Raw genomic sequence first — 19,086 nt, 5'->3', positions numbered from 1 at the left:
ATCATTAGCTGGGGCACAGAGATCGTTGACACGAGACGTGCATTTGTGCTGTGAAATGGGCCGTACGCGTCTAGTAATGTCAGCTTCAGGGGCGAGTAATATGATTTAGTGCCGCAAGGGCAGTCAAACGTAGGGCGATGTGGCAACGGATAAGATTAGCACAAGATGGCTGCGCCCCGCTCGTTGATTTCACATGTGTAATAGTGATGAAAAACTAAGATACAGTGCATAGGAAAACCACATGCCCGAACGCTCTGGACAATAAAACATTTTGAGCGCACTATTCCTTTAAGAAAACACAACCACTCTCCTCTATACTGGGCAATGAGGGGGAAAAGGTGCTGTCTTAAAGTAATATAAAAGATCTGCAGTAAAGTGTTATATCTAGCTACAGGGTATGAAAAACACTGAACTATTGTGCTAGCTAAACAATAGATGGCGGGGGCTGCAGTTTGTCATCTATGGCAGGCATACCCTTAGTATCAAAAAATTGTGAGCTAAAGTTCAATGAAACAAGGACTAATCGTGCCACAACCTGCAGTGAATACATTGATTGTACCTGATTTTAGACAACATTCGAATTGTTAGAATAAATAGAATGTTCTAGATTACCCAAAAAAGATTCAGTAATACAGTAATAGCAAAACAGAATCAGGTATTTTTCCCTTGTCTTTCCTTTTGTATTGGGATTACATTGAATAGCACTGGTGTAATAATTCAGTAAATGTACACTGACCTACACGTGTTTCACACTCAATTCCAGCTTCTTTGGGGCCTATAACAGACATTTTGAATGTAGTGCAATTATTTTCAGAGCACGTAGACAACATGAACATAAAGTGAAAAGCAAAAACAGTAACCAACAGTTACAAACAGATTAGACGAAGCAAAACAATGAAATTGACATTAACAATAATTCAAACCATACTGAATAATTAACAGAATTCATAAACCACATTGATGAAATCTTTCAAGATAATAATAAAGAATGATAAAAATGAAATCCATACAGACACTCAAAGAGGTTCATTTTTAACTTGATTCATTGGAGTGTATTCTGATTAAATATTTTACAAACCTCAATAAGTCAATTTAATATTCTTAAGTAATAACCCATCCAATATAATGTAAATTAAATAGTCCAGTCATTAAAATGACCTTGTATGTTGGGTGGGTGTGTTTTCCCGATAGGTCTTATTTGTGATGTCATTTGTCTGTTATACTTAAAATGGCTAGGACTTTATTTCTGATCTGTACTAAATAAATGAAAATCTATGTGGATAATTCAATAATGACTGTTCTGATTGAATATGTATTTAGGTTTCTGTTGAGATACAAATGGTAAACCTTTTTAGCCATTAAGTAAAATGTATATGCTTTATGTAAGAAAGCTTTTCTATTGGATTATGATTAAGTAGTAGATTTGTTTTCGTTTTCATCACTATTGGATTTCTTTTTTTTTATTTACAGGAAGAGAGTATATCATGTGGTCTGTGCTGAAAGTCAAGGTAGTTCCTATTACTGAGAAAGCACACAGGTAGTTTAAGGGACATGGTGCTTACCATAATGCAGAAACAGTAGAACGTATAGGTTCCAACATTTGCTCATGTGGTATGCCATATGAATCCAAACGCGGTAAGGTGGAGGCATCGAATATGTTAATATAGCCTGCAACTCTAATTGTAAAATGGCATGATGTGGATATCATTGAGGGGGAACCCCCTTTCCTCCTCAAACACCCAGTGATACCAACAATATATTTGTGACCCACAATTCACAAAAGAATTAACGTGTTACCTCAAATCGGACTTATACTCAGTGGAAGAGGATGGCTTGCCGCACTGATGTTGCAATTTGACGTTTGTACAGCCAATAGTGATGTACATAAACTCATACAGTGATTCAAAATGTGTTGAAATTATAGAAATCAATCACTTAGCAACAGAATTATTACCTGGTGGCTCTAGATGTTTGTGCACTACATACACCTCTATAAATCACCAAAATGCATTAGAACTGACCAAATACTGTGGAGATAAAAAACCAACAATTTATGAACAATGCAACATTTTCATGGAAATGTTGGAATTCACTAGGAACAATAATAATGCTCTTTTCAATAATTTGGATAAACAAAATGGCCAATATATGAATGTGATATATTCAAAATCAGTATGCCTTGAAAGAAGATAGTCAGTACAAATAATTTTGTGGAGTAGATACATAGATGGTATCCTCATGATATGGTAAAATAACTAGTTACCTTTGTTGAATATCTGAAAAGAAAATACCTACGGACTGACTAGCAACATAGCAACAAAGATTGTGTTCTCTGACCTTGTGATTTTCCTTCAAAATGATACCATAATGACAATACTGTAAGGGTGTGGAAGGAGAAGACCGACATGTTTTTGGGCAAAGACCTTTATCCACAGAGAAATCAAGAGGGAAACCTACCTTCCCTAACTCTAGGAGGAGTTTCCCTGCCTCAATAAAACACTAAGGAAAATATCAGAATGTCTGAAAGTGAGGAGTCCACCATCCAGTGTCAATACCCTACTTCTATCCCTTATACTCAGAGGATGCAAGCAATTATTAGTTTCCTTTTGAGTCCAGAAGATAGCCTCCCTTCTTCTGCAAAGTGCACAGTTCAGTGTATCTGGGGGAAATGTCTCCCTTGCCCTGAACTTTCTCAGGCTTCACTTGGTGGCACCCTCGCAGTGGCTCACTGTGCAGACCTTGTATACTCCCCTGCCAGGTACTGCCTAGGGCTCCCTTCGATAAGGTTTCTCGTGTTTGGGTCCCAGACCCCTTCACAGACCCAGGACGCCCCTGCACCTTGTTGTCCAACTCCTGGTCCGTGGTGGTGGTCTCGGGCTTATCAGAGTCTCCCAACGGCTTTGCTTTGCCTCCATCTCCGCTCGCACTGCCTCCGGCAAGTCTGCCACACTTCATTGGAGCCGGGCTGCCCGTCCCTGGCCGTCGGCATCACAGAGCGTTCTCCCGCACCTGCACTCCCTTCTCCTGCTTGTCCTCGGAAGAACAGGTAGGTGTACCAGGTTTTCACCGTCCACATCCCGCTCAGCAGGATCTCTCCCAGCCCACCAACTGCTGTGTTGGGATCTCGTCCACGAAACCTCTGGGTAGGAATTGACAAGTCTGTTAGTCCTCCTTCCATCTTTAGGCTACTTGTCATGTGACGACTAGAGTGTTCAACCCAGTTCTCTGGGGAGTTCCGGGATTCTTGCCCCTTCGTCACAGTGTTTTGACACATATATTCAGTATAGTCAATTCTGTTCTCACTTGTCCCAGTACTATAGATATTAGATGTACATAAGTGCATAGGGAAGTTTGTAGGAGTACAGGAAGGTAAGCAAGGAGGTGTGAAAGAGGTGGGTGATCAGTGGGAATACCACATTGGTCCATGATGTCCTCCCTGTATCCCCGAGGGGGAATCCCTCCACATGAGATCCTCCTGCTGAGTACCACCCTCTGGGAGGCTATAGGGTAGCACCGTCACCTCCCTGGCCTCATGGAAAGGTTCTCCCCTTCAGGGAGAAGGGACGACATAACTGGATTGGTCACAAAACATAGAAGAACAACAGAATGCAACTCCATATTACATGGAAATTGTTGACATCATCCAAATGACTAAGAATATTCCAAAGGCAGAATTCTTCAGGACAAAGAATATGTAGTATCGACAAATTCTGATCAAAGGAAAAAGAAAATTAGAGGAAGAATTCTCCCCCAAAGAAGTTCCAAAATTGAGTCTAAATATAGCAGCAAAAGATTTGATAACATGAGACTAATTAATTGATCACACAACAGAACTAGGTGAGACGAGGAAATCAAATGTATCACTCAATACACATCCAATTACAAGTTTATTGAAAAGATTCTTTAAAGAAACGGGCACTTGCTCACCACAGATACTATTCTTGTAAATGATTTAAAGGAATCACAAAAACTGATTTTTAGAAAAGCATCAACAAAAAGGTCAAATGTTCAGTCCATGCCATTTTGAAGAGAATACAATGGAGCAAAGAATGTGGTTAGAATAAATGTACCTGGGCCTCAGAAATGGCAGGATTTGCCGATATGCATTGGATAATCTAACAATATAATAAAAGGACAGATTTATGTTTGTCCGATGCAGTCATAGCTTTGCCTGTTATCACCACTAGAGGGAGCTGTCGCCTTATGCTATACAGTTGCCCTACTGTGTTAACGAAACCTGCACTTTGGACCCCGTCCACAGGCTTTTACACTAGTATTATGAAAAATTATGCATTTATGAGCGCAAACAATTCATTAATTGAAAACGTGCCATGTTTATGCTATAAATTGCATGTGCAAACATACATAGGCAGCACAAAAAGACAATGAATTCTGGAACATCTATGTGCAATTAGAAATAAAGGACATCAAACCACCTTTAATCTAACATTAGTACACAGCACATGTGAAAGCGAAATTGGAGGACAGGAAGTTTGTCAGATTGGAGAGTTAAATCAGAAGTGTAGACGAGGCGATTTAAAATTAACCTTACGATGAAAGATACATTGATCTTCTATGTAAATAATATGACTGAAGGCCTAAATACGGACCATGATTTAAGTGTATTTCTCTAGATTCCTTATTAAATGGCTTGTTACTCATGTAAAAAAGTGAATGACATTCATTTGAAAAAGGAGGAATGCCTCAAATTTTATATACATTACACAGGCATGGCTGACGTGATTTCATATTTCCTATGAATGCATGTAACTTGTTTTCTGTTTTTCATTACAAACCTGAAACTTCAGTCTAGTTCATTTCATTAGCTAAAACAATTCTTGGTTCAAATCCAACACAGAAGTCAGTTTCAATGCACATTAGTCATTAAGACTGAATGCTCAGCTTGGTGATAAATATGCCAAATTATCTTACATATTTTAATGTATATATCAATGGGATGCTACAAGATGGCCACCAGATTTTTAAACTAACAATGTAGTAACTGCACATCGTTAGACCATGGTGACATTATCAAGGATATAAGTCATCACATGTATACGTCAGAAATTCTCAATGGCATGTTTCAACGCAATGCCGCCAGCTTACAGTGTGTGGATTCACACCTGCATAGCACACAGGAAAAAGTTAGAACCTACACATTTCTCGCATTAAGGTAAGCAACATTTCTTTCAAAATACCTGCATGCATCCTTAGCAATAGGAACTGCCTTGACCTCCAGTTTTGACAACAGAAGCTTCTCTGCATGTAGATTCAATTAAAAAAATGAAATAGAGAAGACTAAAGAAAACAAAATCTACTGCTTAGAAGTAACCCAATAGAAAAATATCCTTATGTAAATATGAATTTTACACAAAGGTACTACAAAAATAAAATGTATATCTTAATGGAATAGATATTCAATAAGATTTCTTTTTTGATCAAATTAATACCATATTCATGATATAGTACATGTCAAACAAAATCAGAGCAGTTTAAAGCATAACAGCCAAACTACATCACAAATTAAGACATCAAAAAAACACCCAATATAAAGATAATTTAATCATAAAAAAACACCAAACTCTTGACTTTACATTGAATTGGGTGTGGGATTATTAAGAACATTAAAATGACTCCTTGAGGTTTATAAAATATTGTTTCATCAGAATACACGCCACTCAAATAATCAAGCCAAAATTGAACCCATCTTTTTTCATTTTTATATGTTTGTCTGTTTTGATTTCATTTTTTTATCTTTCCTTTATTTGTACCTTGAAGAACCTCATCAATGTCATGTTTGACATATGGGCTGGGAGGAAAGCTCAAGGGCCACACATTTGTCTTGTAAGCAAGACACGTTTGTCTTGACCACCAATCTGGATTCAGAGCTGCCAGAAGCATGGAAACTGCTCTCCTGAACATCCGTGAAGACCTGCTCTCTAAACTTGACTTCAACACTCCCTCCGTCCTCATCCTTCTTGATCTCTCCTCTGCATTCGACACGATCAACCATGCCATCCTGCTCAATCGTCTCTGTGACAACCTGGTTATCACCGATCAGGCTCTGGCCTGTCTGACCTTTTTCCTTTCCGATCGACCCTCCAAGGGGACACTTGGGCCCTTCCTATCCGCTATCACCCTCTCTACCTGTGGTGTTCCCCAGGGGTTTAACCTTTTGCCCTGGCTTTTCAACCAATACCTGGCCACTCTCTCCTACTGCATTTCCATTTTCTGCTAAAACTTCCAGTGCTATGCCGATGACCCCGAACTCATTTTCAGGCTTCCTTCAGCCACCTCCTCACCTTCCCTCATCTCCAATTGCCTAACCACCATTCAAAATTGTGTTCTGCCAACGACCTCTGTCTCAAAGCCAACATAACTGAGTTCTTCCTCATTGGTACACCCTCACCATTCTTTCCCCTCACCCTCTGGCTGGCCTCCCTTGGCCCTCCTCCTACCCCTACTAGGGAGGCCAAGAACCTCGGGGTCATCTTTGACTCCACACTCCTTCTCTGCACAAATCTCTGACCGCTCCAAAAAAAAAAAAAAAATTAAACTTATGCTGCCTGTCCTCCCCTTCCCCCAGAAGGTCACTGTCTCCCAAGCTCTGGTTCTCTCCAGGTTGTAACAGCCTCTTTCTAAATCTACCTGCCTCCACTCTTCGCCCTTTACAACTAATCCACAACAGGACTGAGACTTGTCCTTGGCCTCAAGCTCTGGGATCCAAATCTCCAGGTCTGAAATCCCTTCATTGGCTCCCAGTGGCCTCTGCATTGTCCACAAGGCTTTCTGGGGGCTGGGTCCAAAATACCTTCAACTATCCCTCTGTAAATACCTGCATTCGCGAGCCCTTCTAACTCCCTCGGCGTCGGTCGTTGTTCAAAGAAAGGAGCTGGGGGCAGATCTCCGTCTTCGGCTGGGGCCTCCCTTTGCAACAGCCTACCGACCACCCTGAAACTAGGAGAAACATCTCTGGTACCGGAAGCACCTCAAGACCCTCCTCTTCGCTTCTGCCTTTGCTCCTCTTCTCTCCTGCTGATCTGCTTCTCTCTAGGCACTGTGCACCTAGCCACCCTGAGTCGTTCGGGCCCAGGTACCTGCTCACCTGCCTCCCTCCTCCACCGGACCACCCTTGGCACTGGGATCTGTATCTGTACCCATACAGACCCCCACTCTTCCTCTGCACTTGTCAGCTATACCCTGACTAACCATGCACTTGCCTCTTGTCTGGCCGCACTACCTTTCTGGCTGCATTATTTATTCCACTCATTTATTCTGTGCTCTCCTCTGTTGTGCTCTTTCCACTTCTCCTACTCCACACACTTTTCCCCTTTTCCCCCCTTTTCCATGCACTTGCTCGTTCTTAATTTCACTGGGCTTAGTAAGATCGTATTTTGTTCTCCCATGCTCCCCTCCCTTTGCTTGGTCGCAGTCTGAAACCCCTGTGTAGGATCGCGATATAAATAAAATATCATTATCATAAGACAACGTACATCAGCACAGGTTTGAATCCAGCACTTGGAGACTGGTCTCTGGTATAAAGCGCATTATAAAAGATTATGGCTTTCATGCCCTGCCAAGAGGGCGGACATGGCCATTGAAGGCACGTTCGGTCGGGCATCAGCTCGGGCTGTGGGCCATTAAAGGCCATGTTTGCCCTCCTGGCAGGGCATGAAAGCCACCCCCACCCCGGGGTTCACCTAGGGTGAGAATGGCTTTCTTAATTTTTCATCAGGAGATCCACACTGCTTGCGCAGCCGATCTGATGAAAAAAAGATGACCGCTGCCATATGGAAAAGGGAATACGTGGCTATGGTGACGGCCAGACTGGAGGAGCATTGGGACCGGAGCGGAATGCTACCTTCCTGCAGGGTAGTGGGGGCTAAGGGGGAATATGGTCATTTTGGGGGCAGGAGGCAACAGGGAGAGGCTCCCTGTTGCATCCCTGCATTTAAAGAAAATGTGCAAACACATTTCACGAAAAGAAAAAAAAAGAAAAAAAGCCATGGAAAACGGGATCCAAAATGACCGCTGTTATATGAAAAGGCAGCAGCCATTTTTGTTTATTTACAAGGCGAATTGTGATTGGTCAAATGCTCTTCCCGTGTGCAAATATTAATCATATCTATTGTTCATCACTGTTTGAATTTCTATTGCTTCTGTCAATTTCATAATTTCTTACTACGTTTCAGGTGTTTATTGTACCACTTGTTACCGCTTTTGACTTTGTAGGCAAATGCATGTCCTGAAAATTATTGCACCAAATTCTAAATTGCTGTATTATAGGCCCTGTACAACTTTGAATTTAGAGTGCAACATGTGTAGGTCAATGTCAGTGAATTGAATAAGACGACCAGTGCTAGTCAATGTGATTCTAATACAAAAAGGAAAAATTGTATACATATTATTCTTTCACATAACTAATATTCTCTAAAATCGGGTAAAATTAAAGTATTCACTGCAGGTTGTGGCACAATTAGTCATCTTCTCATTAAAATTGAAACATGAAAGATGTCTTAGAACATGTTTCCAATAGAGGATCTTCAGTATTTAACAAAAATATTAATTAACAGAATCAACTATATATGTGACCCTGAAGGGATGCAGTGAGCAAAACCAGGCAAGCCCGATATACAGAGATAAGTGCAAATTGATGAAGCCTAATAGTCAAAACTTCCCTAAAGCTCTCATGTTCTATCACCCAATTTTTCAACAAGGTAAGGTAAATGGTGAACTTACCACTCCAGCGCAGAACACAAATAGGCATGTGCTAATTGGACCGCTTGGATGCCAGACTTCATCAGGTTTCAAATAGCAGTTGCTATTCCTCTCCTCATGGGATGGTTGTGTGAATTCAAGGTCAGCATTTCTTTTCAGACCGAAGACCAAGATGAAGGAAGACCGCAAATAAGTCTTCTGGGAAACGCACATCTTGAGAAAAAAAAGGATGCTTTGTCAAATTCTTGATTACTTATATCACTGCAATCTCAACCACTTTTGATACATTACCTAAATCTCGATTTATATTAGCATTCAGTTGTTTACCTAATCTGATTTGTTAAGAAATGACAATCATGTTTTCTAAGATGCATTTATGAATTTTGCAATGACAATCAATAAACCCTGAGCACAGAATAAGATCACTGCTCCCCCAACCAGTAACGCATCACTAAAAGTCGCATACTGTGTGACCTATACATTTTACTTTAGATGGAAGGCAAATATATTAAAACATAAGTTATACATACTGTCTCATGACTGCATTGATGCGTTGTACTGTGTGTCCGGTGGGTGTTAAAGATTGCTCTTTAAGCAACTTTCCCTCCATAGTTCTATGGAACCCCCACACGTTTGCTTTTGTTTGCCTTCTCCTTCACTCCATTGGCCTTTTGCTCATTTTGTTATGGGGAAAATGATCAGTCCTTCAGACTAAGTTCTGGGAAACTATATTTCCCTTTTGACTATTACACTTTTGTAACTTGTTACCCTTGCAGGCAACATCTTACCATGCAGTGCAAAGGGTATACTCTTATCACCCTAACCTTTTACACTTGCCTTTTTGTATTACTTGTATATGTGCCTAAAGACAAACTGACGTCTATTTATACTTTTACATATCATGTAAAAAGTAATTTTTTTATAGGGAACATCCATCCTCTTGATTATTGTGCAGATGAAACACAGGAGTATTCATTATTCAACTAATAACACAATTCAATATAAAACACAAGACACATAGTGCACATTTTAAAAACATACGAGTCATGACATACAAACAATACGTTTTTTAACTGTATTATTAGTTGAATGATAAATACTCCCGTGTTGCACCTGCACATTAATCAATAGAGGATGGATGGTCCCTACAAATAAATAATTACCTTTTGCATAACAAACAGTACAAATGAATGTGTTTCTCTAGGAAGACGTGTGTTCACAACTGTAGCTTTTCCTAGTCTTCTTTGTTCAAATCTTTTTATTAGTATTAAGGATGTCAAGTAAATGTCAAAAAGAAAGCAAAAGGTGGAGTTTCATCACTGAATCTCACCTTAAGCACTCGGCAAGGAGGTCTTAACAAATCTTACATTACAGCTTAACAGATTGATTTCAAATGTGCAACCAAAACCCCCCTCCCTTGCCCTCCTCCCAGAGTCCTCTGCCCAGATCCCTTCCTCCACCTACGACCCCGTCTCCATCACATCATCTTCATCTTTTCTGAGCAGTGAATCTCTCGCTGTCCAACATCCTATATTAGTCTCTCTTATGACACGTTCAAAAGTCCTAAGGATCTTAGTCTGGGAGGCCATGAACAGTCCTTGTTTGTGTCCTTGACATATTTTAAAAAAGCTTCCCACTTAATGAAAAAGGAGGCTCTTGTATTATGTCATTTTTTCACAAATAAGTAGTCGTAACATGCCCCTAAACCAGTCATCCAATGTGGGGATTTGCATGCACTTCCATCGTGGGGAGTTGGTGTTTCTGACCACAAGTGAACGAGTAGAGCACAGGGGCAACGCGCTGGTCTTGGCAGCAAGACCACAGAGCAACAGAGGTTGGAATCCGGGATCCACGCTTAGAAACTTAACTCAGGTACGGTATTAAGCATGTTATAAAAACAATTAAATAAAGTAGCATCAGCCTAAGTAATCGCAGCGATCACCTTTGGTTGCCAGATATCTGCTTGGTGAGGTGACCACCAGCCCAGCAAACAAAGCTCCAAAGAGCAAACGAGCGGTAGGCTCGTAATCTGCTTTACAGTATCCACCATTTCTTCCCAGTATTGTCTCAGTTTAGGACAGTTCCACCAAACATATGTGCGAGCCTGCCGACCCGCATCCCCGTGAGCACAGCCCTGACTCAATGGACTCTAAGATACCCTCTTACTGGGCAAGAATACCACCTCACAAGCATCCTATAGTTTTGTTTGGCATACTGCGCACTGACCGTAATTTCTGCAGCCCCCTTCTATATCTCTGCCCACTGCACCCGCTCTAGATCCATTTCTAGGTCCTTTTGCGGTCCTTTCGCATAGGAAGGCAGATTAGTCAGCACCTTCTGATTTAGGCAGCTATACAGGTGTCTTTGTGAATACATTGGAAATGTGTGAGGGAGGCAACATTACATCCTTCCCAGAATGCAGTCACCTGCTTGCCAGACTCGGAAGGCGTTTGTATCATATGCGGGTGCAAAGCTACTGTTATGGTGAATTTGAGTGGCTGGTCCTGGAAAAGACATCCGCTCTGCCCTCCTTGCTACTGCATACCAGACTTTAAAGGTTGTGGATGGGAGCTCACATAAAATAATGGGAGATCTTGACGTGGAATCCACAGCAAGTATCATAGGGGCCTGCCTGCTACTTGTTACTCAATCTGTTTCTACGGGTTTGTCAAACATGGATCCACACAAACCCACATAATTGGCGACTGTGTTGCTTGATAGTATTTTCAAAGGTTCAGGAGCGCTAACCCTCCTCCCAATCTCGGCTTAGTGTCGTGGCTGCAATCCTAGCCGGTCGATTATTCCACACAAATGTATTTATATCTCTCTGGAGTTTCTCAAATACCTTCCTGTGTACCGCTATGGGAAGTGTCTGGATTAAGTAAGAGTTTGGGCAAAGTAGTCATTTTTATTACTGCAACTATGACCATCAGTGATGGCTCTTGCAAACTCCATTTGAACAGACTGCCCTTGATATCGCCCGTGGATAGTTCACGTCATATAGGTCCCTTTCTTGTGCCGTGAGGAACATGCCCAGATATCAGAAAGCCTTTGTTGCCCACTTAAACGAAGAGATGCCCAGCAAACCCTGTAATCTTTTGCGCCCCAAGGATACATTCAGTACTTCACATTTATACAGGTTTCATTTAAATCCTGAGATAGCTCTTAGTTTTGTAAGAGCTCCAGAGTTGCTGGGAGCAACTCTTCGGGGTTGGCCAGCGCTAAGAGAATGTCATCTGCATACATTACTATTTTGTACTCTGACCCTTCATAGCCAATCCCCTGTATTTCCTTCCTACCCATGATTTGCTCAGCTAAGGATTACACACAGTGCAAAAAGTAAGGATGAAAGCAGGCACCCCTGTTCTGTACCCCCATTTAGCCCTGTGAGAGCTGTCGATTAACCACTACCTTTCCTGTCGGAGCATTTTAGAAGGCAAATATTCTATGTAGCACTGCCCGTAGATAGTCCCATTCACATCGGTCAAATGCCTTTTCAGCATCGAAGGCAACTAGCTTGTCTGGGATCTTTTTCTTAAGCGCAATGTCAATGAGGTAAATGACATGTCTAGTGTTGTCCGCCACTTGCCTCACAGTTACAAATCCCAATTGGTCTGTCGTCACCAAGCATGGTAGGACCGGGTCAAGCCTGGTCGCAAAGATCTTGGCTAACAGTTTCCTGGCGATATTTAGTACTGCTATAGGACAGTATGACAAGCACAAACTTGGGTCTTTGCCATCTTTGAGAATCACAGAGAACCTTGCTTCATCCATTGAGTTAGGGACATGACCCGCCTTCAAAATTGTATTGAATAAAGCGTAAAGTGATCATAGGAGCGCTCTAGCATAGATCTTATACAATTGTAGTGCGATTCCATCAAGCCCTGGGGCTTTACGGGGTTTGAGGGAACCAATAGCTTTTACAATCACTTCTTTTGTTATGTCCCCTTCTTACCGCCCTGCGCCCTGTTCCGCTGTCAATTTTGGAAGGCATCTGCTCAAAAAGGCTTCAACCAGCTCCGGCTTAGGGGAAATCGAATGTGTACACATTTCTATAGAAGTCAACAAATACCTCATGTTTTCAGCATGGACAGAGCTCCCGTCAGAACTTCGCACTTCTCCCACCTACCTCCCTTTTATTGGGCCAGGCCTCAAGCTTCCAGGCAAGTAATCTGCTTGCCTTGTTTCCATGTTCATAATATTTCTGCTTAGTTTTTAGTAGAGCAAATTCAGTTTTGTTTCCTTCGATCAGATTAATCTGGCTCCTGATTGCTTGTAGTTTTCTATGAGTCTTTCATATAGCGGATTCCCTATACTGCCCTTCAAATTCAATTATGTTCATGTTTTATTTTATTGTGCATTTCTTAGGCGCTTATACAGTAAGTCAATTCTGTTTCAACGCGCCCACAGGATAACAGGGAGGGTACATAGGAATGAAAACAAATACAGTGGAAGATAAAAGACAAACCTACTATGCCTTTTGAGTATTCAGAACGTGCAAGGGCACCAAGGCGTGGGGAAGTGGGAGTGGGGATAAGCGTTTGGAATGTCCGTGCTCGTCGGTGAGCAGGTTAAGTGCATAGCATGTTAAGTGCTACGTGACCTGGAGCCGCGTTGGGTAAAAAATGCAAGCCTACAGGACAGAGGCCGGAGGGTGCTGAGGTAATTGCTGCGAGGAAGGCAGAGGCTTGGGTGGGGGAGGCCAGGACCCGGAAAGATAAATAAGGGCCTTAGTCACCAATCACAGTGACTGAGACTAGCAGAGGGAGAAAGAAGGGAAGGAGGAAGTGAAGAGGAGAGTCTTGAGGAGCTTATGGAATTTGAAGAAGTCCTGCTCTAAACGAAGAGGATGGGGGGAGGCTGTTCCATAAGAGGGAGTCAACTGATTAAATTAATTGGACTCCGGCCCTCTGTTTAGCGAAACCCTTCACACCGAGTGCTGGTGCCAGAGGACCGTATAGGTCTAGAGGGCGAGTATTTAGTAAGAGAAAGTTGCAGATAGAGTGGTTAAAGGCCTCAGAGAGCATTGCGGATGATGCAGAGGGATTTGAATGTTATCTGTGCAGCAACCGGGAGCCAGTCAAGAGTGTTTAGGGCAGGAGACATGCAGTCCTTGTGCTTAAAGCCAAGGATAAGTCTTGCTGCCCTATTCTGGATTATCTGGAGGGCTCGTAGAGTGGAAGAAGGTAGATTCAGGAGAAGGCTATTGTAATAGTCAAGCCTAGAGAGAACCAGGGCTCGGGTAACATTGAGCTTCTGGGGGAAAGTGAGAAAAGGGGGGAATTCCTTTTAGGAGGAATAGTTGAAAGTAGACTTCCTGGCAATGTACAAAATGTGTGAGGGAGGAAGGAGATAAGAGTCGAAGATGACTCCAAGGTTTCTGGCTTCAGATGAAGGTGCAGGGGGAGAGCCCATAGAGGATGGCAAGAGTGAGGGGAAAAAGAGGGAGCAGGGGTTCTAATGGGAATGATAGCAGCCTTGCTGGCATTGAGGCAGAGATTGTTGGACGTGCTCCATGACTGGATTGAAGATAAGCAGCTGGGGATGATGGAAGATGCAAAAGGGTCAGCAGGAAGTTTTAAAAAGAGTTGTGCGTCATCTGCGTAGCACTGGAAGTTGTTGGAGGAGGAAATGAGGAGTGCCAGCTGAGCAAGATAAGGGTTGAAGAGTCAGGGGGAGAGATCTGAGCCCTGGAGGACACCGCAGGTGGCGAAGGAGATAGGTGACAAGGTGCCCAAGATGACTTGGCACACTCGGTCAGTTAGGAAGGAGGTTAGTCAGTCCAGTGCCCGCTCTTAGATAAATGCCTGCTGCGAGATACCAAGGGTATCATAGAGCTGTTTTATGAGAATAGAATGGTTGAACGTTTCGAGGGCAGAGGAAAGATTGAGTAGGAGGACGACAGCTGGAGAGGTCGAGTCCAGAGATGCAAGCAGTTCTTCACTGGTGTTCAGAAGAGCAGTTTCCGTGCCTCTGGATGCCCGGAATCCAGATTGATGGTCGTGGAGACCACCAACAAGTTTAGTCTGTGAGGTAAGTTGTGGAAAGGCCAACTTCTCCAGCAGTTTTCCAAGGGAGGGGGGTTGATAGAAACACAGCAGTAGTTGACTGGACAGGTAGGGTATGCTCAAGTTTTTTTTCAAGAGGGGGCACACAAAGGAGGAGTGCTTGAGGGAAGAGGGGAAAGATCCAGTGTCAAAGGAGTGGTTGTAGAGGTCAGAGAGTACAGAGGCAAGAGAGCCAATGTTGTCCTTCATGGTTCTGGAGGAGCAAGGGGAAAGTTTGCAAGAGACCTTCATGGAGTGGACAACTCTGGTGCATTCTTCAGGTGTGACAGGGTAGGAGGAGAAAGAAGGAGGGTGTGGTGAAGCCAAAGGAGGAAAGGGAGTGAGGGACGGGTTGGGAGGGAGGGCTGGTGGCAGGGGTGCTCAGGATGTGCAGCATTTTAGTGGTGATGTGTATGGCCAGTTGCAGAGGGCCTGGGACGGATGAGGGGAGGAGGAGACTGCGGAAGGGTTGGCTAGTTCCCTGCATATTTTAAAGAGTTCAGTCATGTTGTTGGATGCACCAGATACCTGTGCCTGGATGTGGGCCCTTTTCTTGGCACAGATGGAGAGTCTGTATTGCCTTTGGAGCAGGCAGCAGGTCAGTTTCTCAGAGGGTGAGCCTGAGGTTTGCCACTTCTGTTCCACAGCTCTGCACTTGCGTTTCAGGGCTGCAAGTTCAGAGTCGTACCATGTCTTACATTTGGAGGTGGGTTTCAGGCAGATCCTCATGACTGGGGCAAGGATGTCCAGGGTGTTTGTAATGACCTGATGGAGGTTGCTGAAAGCAGAGTTGGTGGTAGAGTGTGAGGGGGGAAAGGGGTGTGAAGGTGGATGCAAGGCAGCAGCTGACACTCCCTAACCCCGTACACCCCTCCCACCCCCATCTCCCCATCCCTCCATCCCTCTCTTCCAATAACCAAATTCCGGCCTCCAGGCCATCCAACGATCACAGCATACTGATCCACCACGTCCATGGTTTCCCTGAGAGTCCAACTTGTCCTTGCCGGCTCACCAACACCCACCTCTCCCCTCCCCTCCTCCCTTATCACACCCTCGCCCTCCTCATCTGTAAATCCTCACGGCAGTCGTAAATCATTGTCTTTAGACAGGTCATTCAGCAGTTGCGCCCATTTGACCGTAACACCATCCCCTTCCAGGTCGGAGTCCACATTTTGCAGAACCGTCATTTCCACCAACCCCCACCTCCTCACATCCTTCCGCCATAGAGTAACCGACGTGCATTGAGGGCACTTCCACGCTATCGCCATCCGGCCTTTAGCCAGTATAAGTAGGAACCGGCTCATCCTGTTCCGCACTTTATGCCTCTTCCCCCCGGGAGCTTACCCCACAGACACGTCTCCGGACAACGGTCCAGTCTAGTTCCCAACAAACCATTCACTCCTTTTAGAACCTCGGACCCATATGCCACTATTACCCTGCAGTCCCATACCATATGCCAAAACCCGGCCTGTGGCACCCCACACCTAGGGCAGTCATCCGATAAATCCCTATTCATTGACTTCAGTACCACCGGGGACACATGTTCTATGCAAGATATTGAATTGAACCAGTTGAAACCGGGCATCCTCGATGTTTGTCGGACCAACCCCCACACCTTGACCCACTCTGCACTCGATATGGGGCGACCCATGTCCGCCTCCCATCTTCCCTTGACACTCAATTCCCCTTCTGCCCCTCCCTGCCGAACGGCCTTATATATCCGCGATATGCGGACCCTCCCCCCACCTGGTCCAGCAATACTCGGAGAACCCAACATGCTTCTGGCTCCTCTGGGATTTCTACCCACAACTCCGCCAGCCTACGGACCACTGCCCCATACACTAGGAAAAATCCCTGACCCCTGGTCAAATTTCCGACACCACTCCGCACAGGTAAGTAACCTCCCCCCCTTCAAAAAGATCCCCCACCGTTACACAGCATTTTTCCCTGAGTCTCTGTACCCCTACTTTCCCAATCGCCTGACGGAGCTTCTGATCAGCACCCCAAAGGAGATTACTCTCGTACCGCCCCCTACCCCTCTACCACCAACATACTTCCTCCACATCTCCCTCACTGCCTCAAACACTACCGTTCTCCCTCTAGCCCCCAGTGGATACCAGAGGTGCTCCACCGGCCTGTTTGGTGGCAAACTTCCCATCAATGCCCGAAGGGCCTCCCCCCCAGCTGATCCCACACCAACACAGCCTGTAGCTGTGCCGCCATAAAGTATTTCTCATAATCCGGGGATACCTAAGCCCCCATCCTCTCTTGACCTCTGCAGCATCTTCAAGGACACCTTCCTTCTCCCTGTATCCCATAGTAACTCCCTAATCTCAACATCTAACATTTTAAAGAACACTCTTTGCCACATATGGTATATTAGTAAAGAAATACAACAATCGCGGCAGAATCACCATTTTACAGAGGGCCACCCTACCCATCAGAGAAAGCAGTAATACCTTCCAGAACTGGACAGAATCTCCTAGTCCGGACAATGCCCTCCCCGTGTTGTACACAAACGCGTCGTCTAGTTCATGAAATACTCATATCCCCAGATATCGGAATGACTCAGTCTCCCATCGTATCCCCAGCTCTTGTAACTCCCCCAGTGGCCGACCCCGCAGCCCCCCTAACGCAAACAGCACCGACTTCTCCAGGTTAATCCGGAAACCCGACATACGCCTAAAACTCCAAAGTATCTCCAACAACTCCAGAAAGTATACCTTAGGGTCCACTATATACAACAGGTCGTCTCCGCGTAAAGAGACACTAGGTGTTTGAGACCCCCCACCTCAATCCCAGACTCCATCATCTCTTGCCTCAGGAACGCCGCCAATGGTTCCAGGGCAAACAAAATTGGAGACTGCACATCCTTGCCGCGTCCCCCTTCCCAACTCCCATGCATCCGACACCCAATTATTTGTTCTAACCATCGGTTTTTCATATAGGAGGGCCAACCACCTACAGATATTTTCCCCAAACCCAAATTCACGCAGCACCTGAAACAGCCACTTCCACTCTAGGGAATCAAACGCTTTCATGGCTTCAAACGAAGCCAACGCCATGTCTCGATTCTGTGATTTCACTAAATCCATAACATGGTGCAGGCGCGTTATATTGCCTGATGTATTCCTTCCTCCAATAAACCCATATTGGTCCAGGTGGACCAAACTCGGCGCCACTCCCGCCAACCTAGCGGCCATGATCTTCCCTAAAATGTTCCCGTCCACATTCAATAAGGAGATGGGGCGGTACGCCGTGCAATCTCTTGGATCTTTTCCCTCCTTTAGGAGTACCGTAATTACAGCCTCTCTCATCAATTCCGGGAGACAGCCTCTCTGGAGCGCCTCCACATATACTTTCTGCAGCTGTGGTACCAGGAGGTCAGCAAACAGTGTAAAATTCCACCGGAAGCCCATCACTACCCGGAGCTGTGCCTCTTTTCATTGCGTGGATCACCCAACGAATGTCCCCCTCCTCTATCAGGGCCTCCAGTTCTTCCCGCCAATCCTCCCCCAATTTCGGTAACTGGAGTAGCTCCATGAAATCTTCAACATCCTCCTCTACATACCCTCCCTCGCTCGTGTACAATTCCTTGTAGAATGCTACAAAAGTGTCATCGATTCCCTTCTGGGTCCCCATTACCTCCCCCCGTACTGGACCTTAGCTGGGTTATGGCCCGACTCGGCTGTTCCCTACCAATCAACCAAGCCAAAAACCTGCCCGCCTTATCCCCTTCCCCATACAATCTAACATCCCTCCTACTGCCATCAAAATGTGACAACTCCATCAGGGTTTCCTGGTAGAGTTCCAGCTTCTGTGCCAGGGTCTCCCCCACTTCCACACCCCTCGCAGCCTCCCCATCTAGCTCTGCCACTTGTTCCTCCATTTGTTACAGAGAAGTTAAGAGTCTCTTATGCATCCCCAGTGTCACAGATAAGCACTGCCCTCTCACAGTCGCCTTAAAAGCCTCCCATAACACAGCCCTAGACTCCACCGAGCCCTCATTTAACTCGAAGTATGATCTTATCCCTTCTCGGAGTTCCCCCACAAATGCCCCATCCTGTAGCACCTCCCTCTGCAGACGCCACAACCACCGCGGAGTCCCCTCTATGGACCCAAATAGTGTGACCACTAAAGGGGAATGGTCCGACAGAGTGCGCCCTAGGTATCTTGCCTCCCCAAAATGCTGACAGTGCTCTCCCCGTTATAATGTAGTCCAACCGTGAATACAAACCATGCACCCCCGAATAATAGGAATAAGCCCTTGCCTCACCATGCTTCTCCCGCCACACCTCCACCAAGTCAAGGTCCCTCATTA

The 19,086-nt window shown here is 44.7% G+C and overlaps 1 protein-coding gene across 3 annotated transcripts in view; it reads right to left on the bottom strand.

Moving 5' to 3' along the window:
* The window catches only part of CSNK1G3 (casein kinase 1 gamma 3), a 1,399,476-nt gene that overhangs the window by 1,217,468 nt on the left and 162,922 nt on the right, over positions 1–19,086 (bottom strand). For all 3 annotated transcript variants that reach the window (XM_069625586.1, XM_069625585.1, XM_069625587.1), the window contains exon 2: positions 8,740–8,931. The gene's annotated coding sequence lies outside the window, so the exon portion shown is untranslated. The remainder of the gene's footprint in view (positions 1–8,739; positions 8,932–19,086) is intronic.

This window comes from Ambystoma mexicanum, chromosome 6p, assembly GCF_040938575.1.
Source record: "Ambystoma mexicanum isolate Mex_15411 chromosome 6p, UKY_AmexF1_1, whole genome shotgun sequence".
In the NCBI taxonomy this organism is placed as follows: domain Eukaryota; kingdom Metazoa; phylum Chordata; class Amphibia; order Caudata; family Ambystomatidae; genus Ambystoma; species Ambystoma mexicanum.
Note: the sequence above shows the minus strand (reverse complement) of the source record. Positions and strands in the feature narration are given on the sequence as shown.